Source organism: Bufo gargarizans, chromosome 1, assembly GCF_014858855.1.
Source record: "Bufo gargarizans isolate SCDJY-AF-19 chromosome 1, ASM1485885v1, whole genome shotgun sequence".
In the NCBI taxonomy this organism is placed as follows: Eukaryota; Metazoa; Chordata; class Amphibia; order Anura; family Bufonidae; genus Bufo; species Bufo gargarizans.
In genome coordinates this window covers 475585249-475600923 of record NC_058080.1, presented here as the reverse complement: position 1 = coordinate 475600923, position 15675 = coordinate 475585249, and the positions used below count along the sequence as shown (strand labels likewise).

General features: G+C 44.2%; 1 protein-coding gene across 2 annotated transcripts in view; it reads right to left on the bottom strand.

Annotated features, from left to right (window-relative positions):
* LOC122922738 (cryptic protein-like) overlaps positions 1–15675 on the bottom strand; it is a 339096-nt gene that overhangs the window by 48628 nt on the left and 274793 nt on the right. Inside the window, exons 1-3 of one of the 2 annotated variants that reach the window (XM_044273453.1) lie at positions 10265–10549; positions 9635–9698; positions 9099–9176 (exon numbers count right to left, since the gene is read on the bottom strand). The exons of the other annotated variant lie outside the window; for it this stretch is intronic. The gene's annotated coding sequence lies outside the window, so the exon portion shown is untranslated. Of the gene's footprint in view, positions 1–9098; positions 9177–9634; positions 9699–10264; positions 10550–15675 lie in introns of those variants that run through there. 2 annotated transcript variants of the gene reach the window in all.

Genomic DNA, 15675 nt, shown 5'->3' with positions numbered 1-15675 from the left:
CTATACATAATTGCTCGAAATCTGGAATAAATCTAGAAATATCCGGATCAGTTTTCAGGAGTGACCAATATTTGCCAAGTACATTTCTCACTTCCTGTGCCAACGAATCAAAAGTTCCAATAATACGTATAGTTTTATCCTCTTGTTGTCTGCTTTTGGGGGTTAATAACTTGGTTCTATCGCATTTCCATGCAAATTCCCATGCCTGATTTAACACTTTTCTCGGGTAACCTTTTTTTTCTGAAATTTCTGATACAGAATGGTGCCCTCTTTTTTTCAAAAATCCTCATCCCTTGTACAGTTCCTCTGTATTCCTACGAACTATCCCTTTGGGATTCCCTTCTTTAATGGAATAGGATGAAAACTCCCCCATTGCAAAAAACTGTTAGTGGAGGTAACTTTATGGTGTAGGGATGTCTGAATCATATTATCTTTTTCCGTAGCCGAATATCTAGAAAAGCTAAATAATCTTTCTGTATCTCATGGGTAAAAAAGCCATGGCATGGCTTTGTAAAACAGACCGGTAACTTTTATTTACCCTTGTCCGCTAAATGATGTAACTGTATGTCATGGTTGTAAATGATTTACTGGAATCCTACATATAGTTACGCCAAGTTGATGGCATGGGCTCAGCATCTGTCACAAACAGCTGACACTTTGCTGCAACTGCCGGAAACGGAGCTAACTATAGCAGTACTGCAGGCCCAGTGATGGCATGCAGTTCAGAGGCAGGTGCATTGTAGGGGTGTGGAATACCTCAAGAATATTGCCAGGCTTAGGCTACTTTCACACTAGCGTTCAGAGCGGATCCGTCTGAGACGGATCCGCTCATATAATGCAGACGGTGGCTCCGTTCAGAACGGATCCGTCTGCATTATATTGTAAAAAAAATTCTAAGTGTGAAAGTAGCCTGAACGGAACCGTCCAGACTTTACATTGAAAGTCAATGGGGGACGGATCCGTTTGAAGATTGAGCCATATGGTGTCATATTCAAACGGATCCGTCCCCATTGACTTGCATTGTAAGTCTGGACGGGTCCGCCTGCTGAGCGGAGGCTGAACGCTGCCAGACTGATGCATTCTGAGCGGATCCGCGTCCACTCAGAATGCATTAGTGCTGGACGAATGCGTTCGGGGCCGCTTATGAGCCCCTTCAAACGGATCTCACAAGCGGACACCCGAACGCTAGTGTGAAAGTAGCCTTAGGTGGCCTAATTCTCATCAGCATCTGTAGTACTGAAGAGCAGGTGGTATCTGCAAATGTTTATTTTTATTTTTTATTAATAGTAATGTTATGTACTATAATGTTATGATATGTATTTGTAACACCCCAGAGTGGTGTTACCACTACGGAACCCTGCTACTATCTCTAATAGGCGAGTATAATGTCATCATATTTATGTCTTTTCAGGCTCACCACAATGTGCATTCATAATCTTGTTATGTAACTGTTTATTATTACATGTAATGTTCCTGATTCACCAGCAGGTGGCAGCAAACATGTCAGAGCTGTACTTAGGTAGAATGGAGCTTTAAATTCTAACCCCCTCTGGAGAGAAGTGGGCTTGTCTTATTTCCTTCAGGAAGGGTGGGAACCAGTTAGTTCCAGTCCAGTTTACCCCCAGCTAGTGGAAGGGTGTGCAGGGGCACATTTTTGCTGGACATGCCCACGCCAGCTAAGCTCTGCTGGCCATAGAGGCAAAAGTATAAAGCCTCAAGAGCCAGGAGATTAGTTCCTCGGCTAAAGATAAGTCGGACTACAGAGCGAAGTGCAGCATCAAAAAGAAGCTAAGTTATCCATCCAGCCTGTCAGTACAGCAATGAGAGAAACAGTGCTGTACTGCTGGGTTAAATAACCTTGCTAGAGACTGTTAGGGGCTATAATCTGCCTGCCAGAGCATCATACTCCCCAAAATTCAGCAGTTGCAGCGACTCTCAAAGGAGTCACATAACAATTCTGCTGCTGTTGCCCATAGCAACGCAAACTTAAATTACAATATAGCTTGCATTGACCCCTTTAGTCTTGTACAGGATATAAAAAGCCATGTCTGAAAGTGAAGATCGAACCCACTTGGACCGTAGTGATCCATCAGCAGCAGCTGCAGCCGTCTGCACTATGCCTCTAACCATCCCGCTTCCAGATAGGGAAAAGAGGGATCCGACCAGCCCAAGCGCGGGAAGGAGACTGCCCACCAAGAACCACCCACTCCACCAGTTAGAACTGGCCAGACTACGCTGAGGAAAATGGCACACTAGCAGCAGCCTGACTGGAGCCTGAGGTTCAACAAGTGGTGCCCGAGAGGCGGGCACCTGGTGAACCGGGATTGTCCATCGTACCGGCGGGGGCGGCTGGAGCTTTTACTTCACCGCCCAGTATCTCTGTGACCCCGACTCGCCTGAACCCGGAGGTCTTGATTCCAGGCCTTCCTCCACCACTCACGTTCCACCTAGGCTCTCAGGTGAACACGGCCTTCTTATACTGCCTAACAATCATCCAGTACCAGCTGCCATAGGAGAAGCTGACTGGCTAGCCAGCAGCTCCTGGGAGAGCCTGTCTCATTTGGCCACCACCGAAGGGATTTTCTAGAACCGCCTCTGCAACCTGAGGTGTTGAGCTCCCTAGCCCCAGCAGGAGGTTCCGAATGGAGAGGAGCCCCCATTGCCAGTTCCAGCACTTCAGTCCTGACCAGACTGAGTGTGGTGACCAGTGGGCAGCGGGGCTCTGCTGTCAGGCCACAAGTAGCTGCACCAGGGCAGGAGAGACCCCTGATGAGCTTCAGCAGCGAGGAGGATTTCAGGTTCCTCCTCTAAGGAGCTGCCCTTCAGTCAAACCAGTAAAGAAAGAAGAATCATTTATTATGAGGTCTGTAAATGAAAAGTCAAAGTTTGGTACACAGAATATTAAACGGTAGAAAAATTGCAAATCTCTTATATAAAAATGAGTTTGTCTGTCTGTCTGGACATCTTTCTGTTTGTCTGTTCTTTATAAATGACCAAACGACTGAACCGATCTTCACCAAATTTGGCACACAGGTACTTCAGGAGTCTGAGAAGGTTTTAGACTGGGTCTCAGTAGTGTTGATCGAGCACCCGTGCACGGGTGCTCTGGTCGAACACATCAGGATGCTCGGGTACTCTACCAAGCACCAGAGTATAATGGAAGTCAATGGGAGAACCCGAGCATTAAACCAGGCACCCCCTGCTCTGAAAAAGGCGAGGGTGCCTGATTCATAGGAAAAGGTCAGAAATTGATGGAAACACCACCAAAATGGTTCAGGAACAGCATGGGGAGGATGTCTGGATGCATCTTGGACTCCCAGGTCGCTGATGGGATCGATGTTGTCCGAGTAGTACGCCAATTTTACAGACTGACAATAATACGCAGAAAACCGAAGATAAAATCGATTTTAGAGGAAAAATTGTTAGGAAACATTCTTTACTGTATATTTACTTGTATATAAAATGTAAGTGCTGCCAAAAATTACAAGGAAGAGGCACTCTGATACAACATAAAGGATTGCCTCATTCACATTGTGGCACAATTGTTCATGTAGTGGGACTCCCACACTTATAAAGCCTATGCACTAAGTGAAAGGTCTGCCAAAAGTTACAAGGAATCGGCACTCCAATACACACTTTGTTACACATAAAGGAGAGCATCATACACAGCCTTGAAAAATTATGATTGATGGCCTGCTGGTGACCCTTAAAAACATTTGGAGCAAGGGCCTGCTGATCTGAACATCTAAAACATTATGGGCGAGGGCCTGCTGCCACTTTGGTGACTTTAGATAACCTGGGGCCGATCCCACGTCCCTGTGATTGGGACAATCCATTCGAAGGTCTGCCCTATCAACTTTCGATGTTATTTTTAGCGCAAACCATGGTGACCACAGGTAATGGGGAATCAGGGTTCGATTCCAGAGAGGGATCCTGTGAAACAGCTACGGCTACCACATCAAAGCAAGGTAGCATGCGCGCAAATTACCTATTAGCTATAATTGGGTGAGGGCCTGGAGGTGAGCTGACCCTGTAAAAGATTTTAGGTGCGGGCCTGCAGGTGAGCTGACCCTGTAAAACATTATATGCGAGGGCCTGCAGATGAGCTGACCTTGTAAAAGATTGTAGGTGAAGGCCTGCTGGTGAGCTGACCCTGTAAAAAATTATATGTGAGGGCCTGCTGGTGAGCTGACCCTGTAAAACATTATATGCGAGGGCCTGCTGGTGAGCTGACCCTGTAAAACATTATATGCGAGGACCTGCTGGTGAGCTGACCCTGTAAAAGATTTGAGGTGCGGGCCTGCTGGTGAGCTGACCTTGTAAAAGATTGTAGGTGATGGTCTGCTGGGGAGCTGACCCTGTAAAAATGATATGCGAGGGCCTGCTGGTGAGCTGACCCTCTAAGAAATTATATGCGAGGGCCTTCAGGTGAGCTGACTCTGTAAAAGATTGTAGGTGAGGGCCTGCTGGTGAGCTGACCCTGTAAAAAAAAATATATGCGAGGGCCTGCTGGTGAGCTGACCCTGTAAAAAAAAATATATGCGAGGCCCTGCTGGTGAGCTGACCCTGTAAAAGATTGTAGGTGAGCTGACACTGTAAAACATAATATGCGGAGGGCATTGTATGCAACGAATAAGCATGCTGATAGGATGGAAGAGGAGAAGGAGGATGAGAAAAGGATGATTCAACCATATACACTTGCTTGTGGTGGAAGGGTCAGTGCTCCAGACAAAAAAAATAATACCTAGTAGCCATTGGCTCCTGAACTGAAAAATTTAGGAGCCAAATAAAATTTTTAGTCGCCAAATCGAAACCGAATCAAAATTTTTGTATCGTGACAACGCTACGCCGATCAGATCAGCGTAGGGTTGTTTCGATACCAAAATTTTGATTCGCTTTTGTCACCATAAAAAAGTATTGCGATACTCCAATACCACGCAAAAACAAAACAAAAAAAAATAACACAAAAAAGCCACGTGCATTTCGCATTTTATGAAACATTTGGCCAATAATAGAACAGTCCTATCCTATTTTTTTGGGGTGACAAGGTGACAAAAAAATTGCGAATCGCATGGTTATTATTTATTTCTGTTACGGCACTCACCGAATAGGAGATATTTTTTAAATAATTTAATCGTTTGGACTTTTCGGACGCAGCGCTATGTAATATGTTTATTTATTTATTGTTTATATATTTTATATGTAAAATTGGGAAAGGGGGAATTTAAACTTAATATTTTAGGGTACTTTCACACTAGCGTTTTTCATTTCCGGCATAGAGTTCCGTCACAGGGCTCTATACCGGAAAAGAACTGATCAGGCATATCCCCATGCATTCTGAAAGGAGAGTAATCCGTTCAGGATGCATCAGGATGTCTTCTGTTCAGTTATTTTGACTGATCAGGCAAAAGAGAAAAATCTCTGGCGAAAAAAACGGAAGACTTGCCTGAATGCCGGATCCAGCATTTTTCCCCATAGGAATGTTTTGATCCGGCATTTAAAATACCGGAATGCCAGATCCGTCATTCCGGTCTGCGCATGCGCAAATCGGTAAAAATGTGTAAAAAGATACAAGACGGATCCGTCTGTCCGCATGACAAGCGGAGAGATGGATTCGTTCTTGCAATGCATTTGTGAGATGGATCCGCATCCGGATGCGTCTCACAAATGCTTTGTCACATCCAGATGAGCGGATCCGGCAGGCAGTTCCGACAACGGAACTGCTTGCCGGATCACACTGCCGCAAGTGTAAAAGTAATCTTAGGCCTCTTTCACACGGGCGAGATTTCCGCGCGGGTGCAATGCGTGAGGTGAACGCATTGCATCGGCACTGAATCTGGACCCATTTACTTCTATGGGGCTGTGCACATGAGCGGTAATTTTTCACGCATCACTTGTGAGTTGCATGAAAATCACAGCATGTTCTATATTTTGCTTTTATCACGCAACGCAGGCCCCAAAGAAGTGAATGGGACTGCGTGAAAATCGCAAGCATCCGCAAGCAAGTGCGGATGTGGTGCGATTTTCACGCATGGTTGCTAAGATGACAGTCTATTCACTGTATTATTTTCCCTTATAACATGGTTATAAGGGAAAATAATAGCATTCTTTAATACAGAATGCATAGTAGAAGGTCAATTGAGGGTTAAAAAAATAAAAATAAATTACTCACCTCCTCCTCTTGATTGCGTAGTTGCCGATCTCTCCTTACTTCTTTAATCATAAGCTTCCGGCTAAAGGACCTGTGTTGACGTCACATCACATGGTCCAATCACATGGTCCATCACCGTGGTGATGGACCATGTGATGAGCTCAGTGACCTCACCACAGGTCCTTTGACAGGTCCTGAAGAAAGAACAGGAGACCGGCAGCTATGCGATCAATTGGAGGAGGTGAGTTAATTATTTTATTTTATTTTTTAACCCTCATTGGCACTGCGCCACCAATGTTTATTAAACTGGGGTGTTGGGGAGGTGGGGGAGGGGCGCACTGCGCCACCAATGTTTATTATACTGGGGTGTTGGGGGGGGCACCACCAATGAAGATAACTGAACTGTTAATACAAATACAGGAGGCGGGTGCCGACACCTGACCTCTATGAGAGGGAGCTGCGATCAGCACAGCTCCCTGTCATAGAGGTCAGGTGCCGGCTATTTGATTCCGGCACCCGCCTCCTGTATTTGTATTAACAGGTCAGTTATCTTCATTGGTGGCGCAGTGGCCACAGCCCCTTCCCTCCTCCTCCCGTCCCTCTGCTTCTTATTGGCGGCAGCAGCACAGGGGGGAGGGAGAGACTCCACCACTACGCTGCTGAGAAGAACATCGGCGGCAGGGCAGAGAACTATCAGCTCCTGTGCCCCGCCGCTGTATTCAACTGCAGAGCTGCGGCGGGTCTAGTCGCAAATGGCGACAAGACTAAAAAGTCTTGTCGCCATTTGTAAATTCTAAGTCGCTTTGGCAACCATTTTGGTCGCCATCTGGAGCCCTGGGAAGGGTGCATGGGAATACAGTGTATTCAGTACATTTTAAACAACATATTTAAAATGCCTTTATGTTCATCAGCTTTCCTCTGGTGGAGTCGAGAAGTCATGCCGATCCAGGCCTTGTTCTTTTTTTTTTATAACGGTCAACCTGTCAGCAGTTTCAGTTGACAGGCGGATATGCTTATCTGTTATAATGCCACCAGCAGCACTAAATACCCGCTCAGATAAAACGCTGGCAGTAGGGCAGGCCAGCACCTCCAAGGCATAAAGCGCCAGATTGTGCCACATGTCCAGCTTGGACACCCAGTAGTTGTAAGGCACTGAGGGATCATTGAGGACGCTGACACTGTCTGCTATGTGCTCCCTCCCCATCTTCCAAAATGTTTCCCTCCTTGTGACACTAGGCCGCACATCAGGGTTAGGGTGCTTTTTTTACTACTTTTAGTCAGTACTAAAGAGAGATATGAGTAGAGACAACTTCACAAAATTGGAAGAAGAAACTAATGATTCTTTTCAGATCTGGGAGAAAGACATCACGGCGCAAAAAATTAAAAAATTTCAGAGGGATCTTAGTGATTATAAGAATAAGAAAGTTTATAGATGGCAACAGGTGAGAGGAGGGCAGGATGCAAGAGTTAGGGCACCCTCCTTCTCATCCACTGGATCTCTATCTGAAACAACCTCACGAACAGGTGATGAAGTATCCTTAAGATCAGGAAGATCCAAAACCAACTGGAGGGGTGGTAATCAAGGAGGTAAAAGAAAACTGGATATTAAAAATGATAACAAAAATAAAAAAGGAAAAGATGATTTATTACAGGTAATAAACCTATCTAAGGTCACATTGACATCTAATCAACTTAAAGTGTTATCTAAAGGACTCAGTTTTTGCCCCACAGCTAATATGGATCTTTTTACAGTGACCAAAGACGTACACCTATATGCTAGGAAACTGCTTTTAAAACGTTTACATTTTCATGGAGAAGAATATCAATGGTTTAATACACCAGCAGAAAAGGAGGCTCTTCAAATTCTGGAGGATTTAGAGAAAGAAAATGAGGGTGAAGAACAGGTAAGCCTATTGCCTAGAGGAATGGGCAAAAAGTCTACAACTTTCCCGCCATTCAATATCTGCCCCGCTCTGGACATCTTTGTAAAACTGGTCTGTGAAGACCTGAAAAAACTAGAAAAAGAAACAGGGAGATTTAACCTGACCAGAGCTGAAAATAATGCTCTACAGGATCTAAAAAAACTTAAAGGCATAGTAATTAAACAAGCAGACAAGGGGGGCAATGTTGTAATCTGGCCCTCAGAAATGTATGAAAAACAAGTCTTTAAATTACTAAAAGACAAAACCTGCTATAAATGCATGCCAAATAATCCCTTATTGATTTTTCAGGATCACTTATGCGATATGCTCCTACAGGCTTTTGAAAATAACATCATCCCCAAAAAGACTTTGGAAACTCTACAAGTAACTCATCCTAGGACGCCAACCTTTTATATCATCCCCAAAATCCACAAAAATAAAGAAGATCCGCCAGGTAGGCCAATCGTAGCTGGTAATGAGGGACTCTGCGAGAATATCTGCCGTTTTGTAGATTATTATTTGCAATTGCAGGTGGCCAATTTACCTTCATTCGTACAGGATACCACAGCAGTATTAAAAAGATTACAAAATATTCAAATGGATGATGACATGTGGTTGGTGACGGCAGATGTCGAATCACTATATACAAGTATCAGGCATGGCGATGGCCTGAAGGCAACAGCGGACTTCCTGAAAGGTAATAATTGTGACCAGAGCCTTAATGGCTTCATTTTGGACCTCCTACAATTCATATTGGAACATAACTTTTTTGTCTTCAAGGATAAATATTATTTACAACTGCAGGGGGTTGCGATGGGGGCCACTTGTGCCCCGTCGTATGCCAACCTTTTCCTTGGAGCATGGGAACGGTCCATTTTCCAGGATGGGCAAGTCGTCAATGTAGACAAGGTCCATAATTGGATACGCTACATTGACGACATCCTATTCATTTGGGAAGGACCACTAGAGGATCTAAATGATTTCATGCATATGCTCAATACGAATGAGCTAAATATTAAACTTACCTTTCAGGCTGCAAGAGAGCTGGACTTTCTGGATCTTCACATTCTGGTGGGTGAGGATGGGATGCTCAAAACAGATATCTACAGGAAAAAGACAGCAGTTAATTCCATCTTACATGCAGAGTCAGCACATCCTAGGACAACTATTAATGGAATCCCCACAGGTCAGTTTCTAAGGCTAAAAAGAATCTGTTCGGAAAAAACCCAATATCATAAACAATCAAAAATAATGAAAGACAGATTCCTAGATAGGGGTAACAGTAATCGGCAAATTAAAAAAAGCATGAATGTGGCAAAACAAAGAACAAGAGAAAAATTGCTGTACCCGAATGATAAAATTATCAAGGATCAGAGCCAGGAACCTAGATTCATAACTAATTACAACAGACAGTGGGGGCAAATTAATAAAGTCCTAAATAAACATTGGGAGGTGCTGCTAACCGATATTAAATTAAAACAAATTGTTATGAATAGACCTTTAATCACTGCAAGAAGGTCAAAAAATTTAAAAGACATCCTGGTTCACAGCCACTATATACCTGAGGTGGTGGGAAAGAGGGATGAAATGAAAGGCGGCTCCTATGCTTGCGGCAGGTGCAAAGCCTGTAAAAACATGGAAAGGACAAATGTGTTTATGGACGGAGATAAACAGAGAACTTACGATATCCGGGAGTATATATCTTGCTCTTCCACGGGAGTAGTATATTATGCTACCTGCCCGTGTGATAAAATATATGTAGGCCTGACCACACGAGAATTGCGCAAAAGGATCAGAGAACATGTTAGGGACATAGAAAAGGCGAATGACGAGGAAGACCTAGCAAATTTAAAAACCATACCCAAACATTTTAAAATTTTCCACAAAGCCAATCCAAGTGGACTTAGGTTTAGGGGTATTGACCTAATCCATCTAGGGACCAGAGGAGGAAATAAGGGCAAAAAACTAGCACAACTAGAAAGCAAATGGATCTTTCGACTAAATTCCCTCACACCGGTAGGACTTAATGAAAATTTTGGATTTAGCTCTTTCCTCTGAAATGCAGTGTCTTTTAATCCATTTTATGGGGAAAATAAATGTTATTTTAATGGTTTCTAATTATTTTAGGATATAATACTTTTATATTATATTTTTTTAACAGTTCCATTTAATCATGACTATATATACTTACTTTGGTTTGTTTTGTCCAGGGGCAGTTTGGGTTCCATCTTCCCTTACACATGTGCGATTTTTTGGAGAGGTATCGTGCGGCATTCTGTGGAGTTAATCCATCTGGAGAGGATACATCGTCTTTGGTCCCTTTTAGAAATGAATTTATATGTACAATTAAACCTCCATTAGCGGTTGGAGGCGGACTATAAGATAAAATAACATAGTCAACACATCTTATATATATTTTTTCATATTACATCAGTTCACAATGTTTATTTATTATGAGTTCAGTCACTTAATTTTAGCTGGCCTAATGCCCGCAATTGTATTTAATCTAAATTTGCACTATAGCACTTTATCCATTTTTATATTATTATCTATTTATGTATAATTGATTATTTTGATGTTAATCATGTATATAATTGCACTACCTTTTTCCTCGTTCACCATGTAAACACCTAATAATATATGCATATTTATTTTGCACTTAATATTCATAAGATAAGAATACCACGTTTTTTAGCACTATAAATAATCCCGCAACATATGAATTCATTTTTAAACTTGATATTAATTAATAGTCTTAACCAAATATTAATGTTATAGAAATCAGTTACGGTGGTTGTTGAATATTATTCATTATTGATCTTCCTTTTTATCACTATCTATCACATTTATCCCCAGGTTTTATATATTGTAGAGTTCTTAATAATGATCACGCAATTATAACAAGCCTTTTTATAAAAAAACATTTTGCTCCTCCAGCATGCCCCGTACAACCGTATTAGTTACCACCTTAGGCATGCATAGCATGAGACGAGATTGGCACAGTGCGCATGACGGTCCTGCGGCCAGCGGACTTCCCTCTGTCTCCAAGGAGATCGGACGCCGGTGACGTCAGCCCGTGCCGTACGCGACGCGTGGCTGCCCTCGCCGCCGCCTGGACTCGGGAGACGGGCGGAAGTAGTCACAACAGCGGCCGGAAGTGACGCGCCATGCGCCAGCGTTGCCCATCTCGTCTTAGTCGACACATGTGATCCCAAACGCCCCATTTCATTGGCTAACATACATTAATATAAACTGGTTATCTAGCCCCATTAATTTACTCCTCCTGAGGACGCAGAACGGCGAAACGTACGTCGGGGAGATCCAGAGCCTCATTCTTTGACCCCTCTCGACTGGTTTTACATTTTCATCTGACGGTCAGTAGCTTTAGAATTTAGCTTCACTAATTAGCACTTTGTCCACCGCCTTGGTGTCAGTCTCTTTTATATAGCTAAATGGGTGTTTGCTACTAGTACACAGATTCTAGTACACCCCAGATACAATTCTTAATAGAGTCCACCATTGTGCAGTGTTTTAGACCCAGATGATCCCTTTCTATGAGAATAGTCACATTATATGAACCGGCTCTGTAGTTATTAGTTACTTTCACTTTCATGGCTTGGTACAACTTTTACGAAATATTGTTATAAAGTTTTGTAATCATGTTCATTCTGATTTTCTAATAAAGACTATATAAATTTTAAGATTATATGGGTTTCATTGTACTCATTTGTTAAGGGTGTTTAGGGTGCTGGCGAAGTGTCATGAAACTGTCCCAGACTTTGGAGAGTGGTGCCTAGTCTCTGTGGGAACTGATGTGTTTTCCCCTTGTCTCCCTTTTTTGGTTGGCCAAGGAACTACGGACTCTGCCGCCAGCGTTGTCAGATGGAAATTTTGGGAGCAATTTTTCAACAAGGATCTTCTGTTATTGCACCGTTTTGCTCGTCCTCTCCACCAGAGGAATGAGAGTTGAGAAGTTCTCTTTGTAGCGGGGGTTTAGAAGGGTGAACAAATGGTAATCTGTGTTGTCTAAAATGCGTATAACGTGCGGGTCACGGGAAAGGCAGCCTAACATGAAGTCAGCCATGTGTGCCAGAGTAGTGATGGACGAACATCAGCCGAGATGATTCGCGAAAGCGCGTTGGCGATCAAATGTTCGCGAACAGCGCGTTCCTGACGGGCCCCCTTCACTTTAATAGCAGGCAAACCTGAAAAACCTTCAGGTCATATTTGCAGAGAGCAAACACTTACTAAAAGTACACAAATAGTCCCACAACATGGACAGTGACATACCAGAGGGGGATCATTGGTAAAAATTACCACAAAAATATGTATTTTAATCAGGGGCCATTTTTATGAGTCTTAAAGGGAAACTCTCAAAAATGTGCCCTGCTTGAGCCTAGAAAAAATGTACTTCCTATATTCCTACATTTGTATACAAATGTGCAGCACTCCACGTTTTTGTATCCTGCCGAGTCCATTAAAAAAATGCATACGTTACCGTAAATTTATTTTCTACCATGGAACTGTATAGTGAATGGAAGCCACTGTACGGCATCAGTCTGAGGCATCTGTTAACGCATACATTTTTGGTATGCAATAAATGGATGGCAAAAATAGGATGTGAACCCAGCCCTAGTGTCAGAATAAGCCCCAGTACACAGCAGAGCAGCGTGTCGGAGAGGGGAGGCCGCCATGTACTGACAGAGCGCTACCTGGTCCTGGTGGTCAGGTATGAGGTGCTTACCAAGGATCATTTTCTACTGGGAAATACAGGGCACAGTATAATACACTAGAATCTATATAATATAAAGATATTATCCCTACCCGAATAATAATACAATTAGGTGGTCATTTATTATATAGAAATACATCTATGTTAGGCGTATTTCTGACACAGATTGTGGCGCAAAGGTCCTTAGCACCGCAATCTGCATATTTTTCCTGCTCATGCCAGGTCTAAAAAAGGATGGTGTGGGCAGGGAAAGGGATACAGTTATGGCCATCCAGTTATTGGATACCACTGCCATAAATTGACCGGATAACACCTCTGTACAGTGACTGGATAACACTGCCATACCGTGACCGAATAAAAGTTTTAAAGAGGGCACAGTATAGGAAATGACTAGAGGCACTGCACATGGTGTGGTAAGAGGGCACAATGCAGGGTATAAGGGGGCACAGTACAGGGTGGGGGGCACAGTCATATGACCCTGTGACTTTAGAAGGTCCTTATGGCGAATACGGTTCATACGCCACCATAATGAGAGGCAGAGGAGTGAAACAGGGGTGTGATAAAGTGGCTAGAGATAAAAAAAAAAACTGTCGGCCAGTACAGGCCCTAAAAATTAGGCAATAGGCATTCACCTGACAGCAAAGAACTTTGGATTCTGTGGCTGGAGGTACATTAGGCGGTCACAGGATAAATATGTAACTGTCGGCCAGTACAGGCCCCAAAAATTAGGCAATAGGCATTCACCTGACAGCAAAGAACTTTGGATTGTGTGGCTGGAGGTACATTAGGCGGTCACAGGATAAATATGTAACTGTCGGCCAGTACAGGCCCCAAAAATTAGGCAATAGGCATTCACCTGACAGCAAAGAACTTTGGATTGTGTGGCTGGAGGTACATTAGGCAGTCACAGGATAAATATGTAACTGTCTGTCATTATAGGCCCCAAAAATTAGGCGATCACCTGACATAAAAGGCCTTTAATGCTGCTGTATATACATAAGGCAAGGACCATTCTTTGTTATGGGTGGTGGTGGATATGTGTGGGCTGGCATGAGGAAATTCAATTACACTTGGTCATCACAGGTGTTGAATTCCTCCTAGATCCATGCCTCATTTATTTAAAAAAATGTGAGGTAGTCTACTGTCGTGAGCTAGTTGAGTGCACTTATCAGTCCACGATCCCCCCTTGCTGCTGCTGTGCCAGCTCTGGCCACAGATCAAGCCTGCGCGCCCAGTAGTTATGGGATTCCTTGCTTCTCAGAGCGTCCACATTAACCCAATGTAGTCGGACACCTGTCTGTCCTTGAGACTGGATCCGGAGGGCAGCTGTCTATGGGTTGGCTGCAAGAATGATCTCATATCCAAAGTGACCAACACATCTTCAAACCGCCCTTTTTTTGCAGGCGCTGTAGGTTTGTTATCCGCACCTGTTTCGCTGTGGGTGGAAATTCCTCTGCCAGTTACCGCACTAGCAGAATGCAGCATCTCTCGCAGCAAGGTCTGGAAATGCTGCATTCTGATAGCCTTCTGTGATGCTGGTAACATGTCCACCATCTTGTGTTTGTACCGGGGGTCTAAGTACGTTGCCACCCAGTATAGGTCCTTGACCTTTATGCTTTTTATACAGGGGTCCCTCTTCAAACACTGGAGCATGAAGTCCCCCATTTGCACTAAATTGGAAGTGGTGGAGCTCCCTGGCTCCTGCTCATCGCCCAGGAGAATGTTGTCCTCGATCTCCTCCCCCCCAGCCACAGACTCCTCTTCAGACTCCTGCTGACTTGTCTCAGATGAAGTAGCCCACCCTGGGAATTCATTCAGCATTGCAACTTCCTCATGTTCCAGCTTCTGCTCCTCGATGATCAATGACACGACGCAATGCACGCTCCCGAAAGCATTAGGTACGATGTCGCTGATGGCACCCTGGCTGCGACTGACTAATTTGGTGATCTTATTAAATGGCCGCTGAAGTCTGCATGCATGGCGCATGAGCAGCCACTGGCGCGGTGAAAAGAAACCAAGCTCCCCAGACTCTGTCCTGCTGCAGAATTCGTACAGGTAGTCGTTAATGGCACATTTCTGCTTGAGCAGCCAATTAAGCATATACAAGGTGGAGTTCCAGCGCATCGGGCAGTTACAAATGAGATGTCTGACGGGCAAGTGGTGTCACCGCTGAACGTTAGCAAGGTGAGCCATGGCCGTGTAAGAGCTTATAAAATCGCCAGAAATTTTCCTGGCCTACCGCAAAACGTCCTGGACCCCGGGGGTATTTGGCAATGAATCGCTGCACAACTAAGTTCAGGACGTGTGCCATGCCTGTGTGACTCCTGGCTTCCAGGCACAACAGCCGCAGCACAGCATGGCAATGTCTCACCTGGCATATTGAATAGGTTCTGGGGAGCTTGGGGGGTGCAGCGAAAGAGGCAGTAGCAGTGGCAAAGGAGGAGTTAGCCGAGGAGGAGACGGAAGATGCAGTATGAGGAGGAAGAGAAGAAGAGGCAGGCCTGCATGCAATCCGTGGCGGTAGCACCAAATCCACATGGGTGCCGTGAGTTACATGCTTGACGGCCGTCAGAAGGTTCACCCAGTGGGCAGTAAAAGTTATGTACCTTCCCTCCCCATGTTTGATAAACCTTCCCACTTAGACTCTGGCCTGGTGCACCTCCCTGACCCCTACCATCCCTGTGGAACGGTCTGCCTCTTCTTCTGCCTGTCATTTTCTTAATGACCCTCTGCCTAATTCCGTAGAGAAGAGCAGTATTTGTGGAAGAAGGTATATTGCACCCCTTAATCAGTATGTGGCGGAAACAGGTATATAGCACCCCTCAATCAGTATTTTGTGGAAGCAGGTATATGGCACTATAACAAAATAA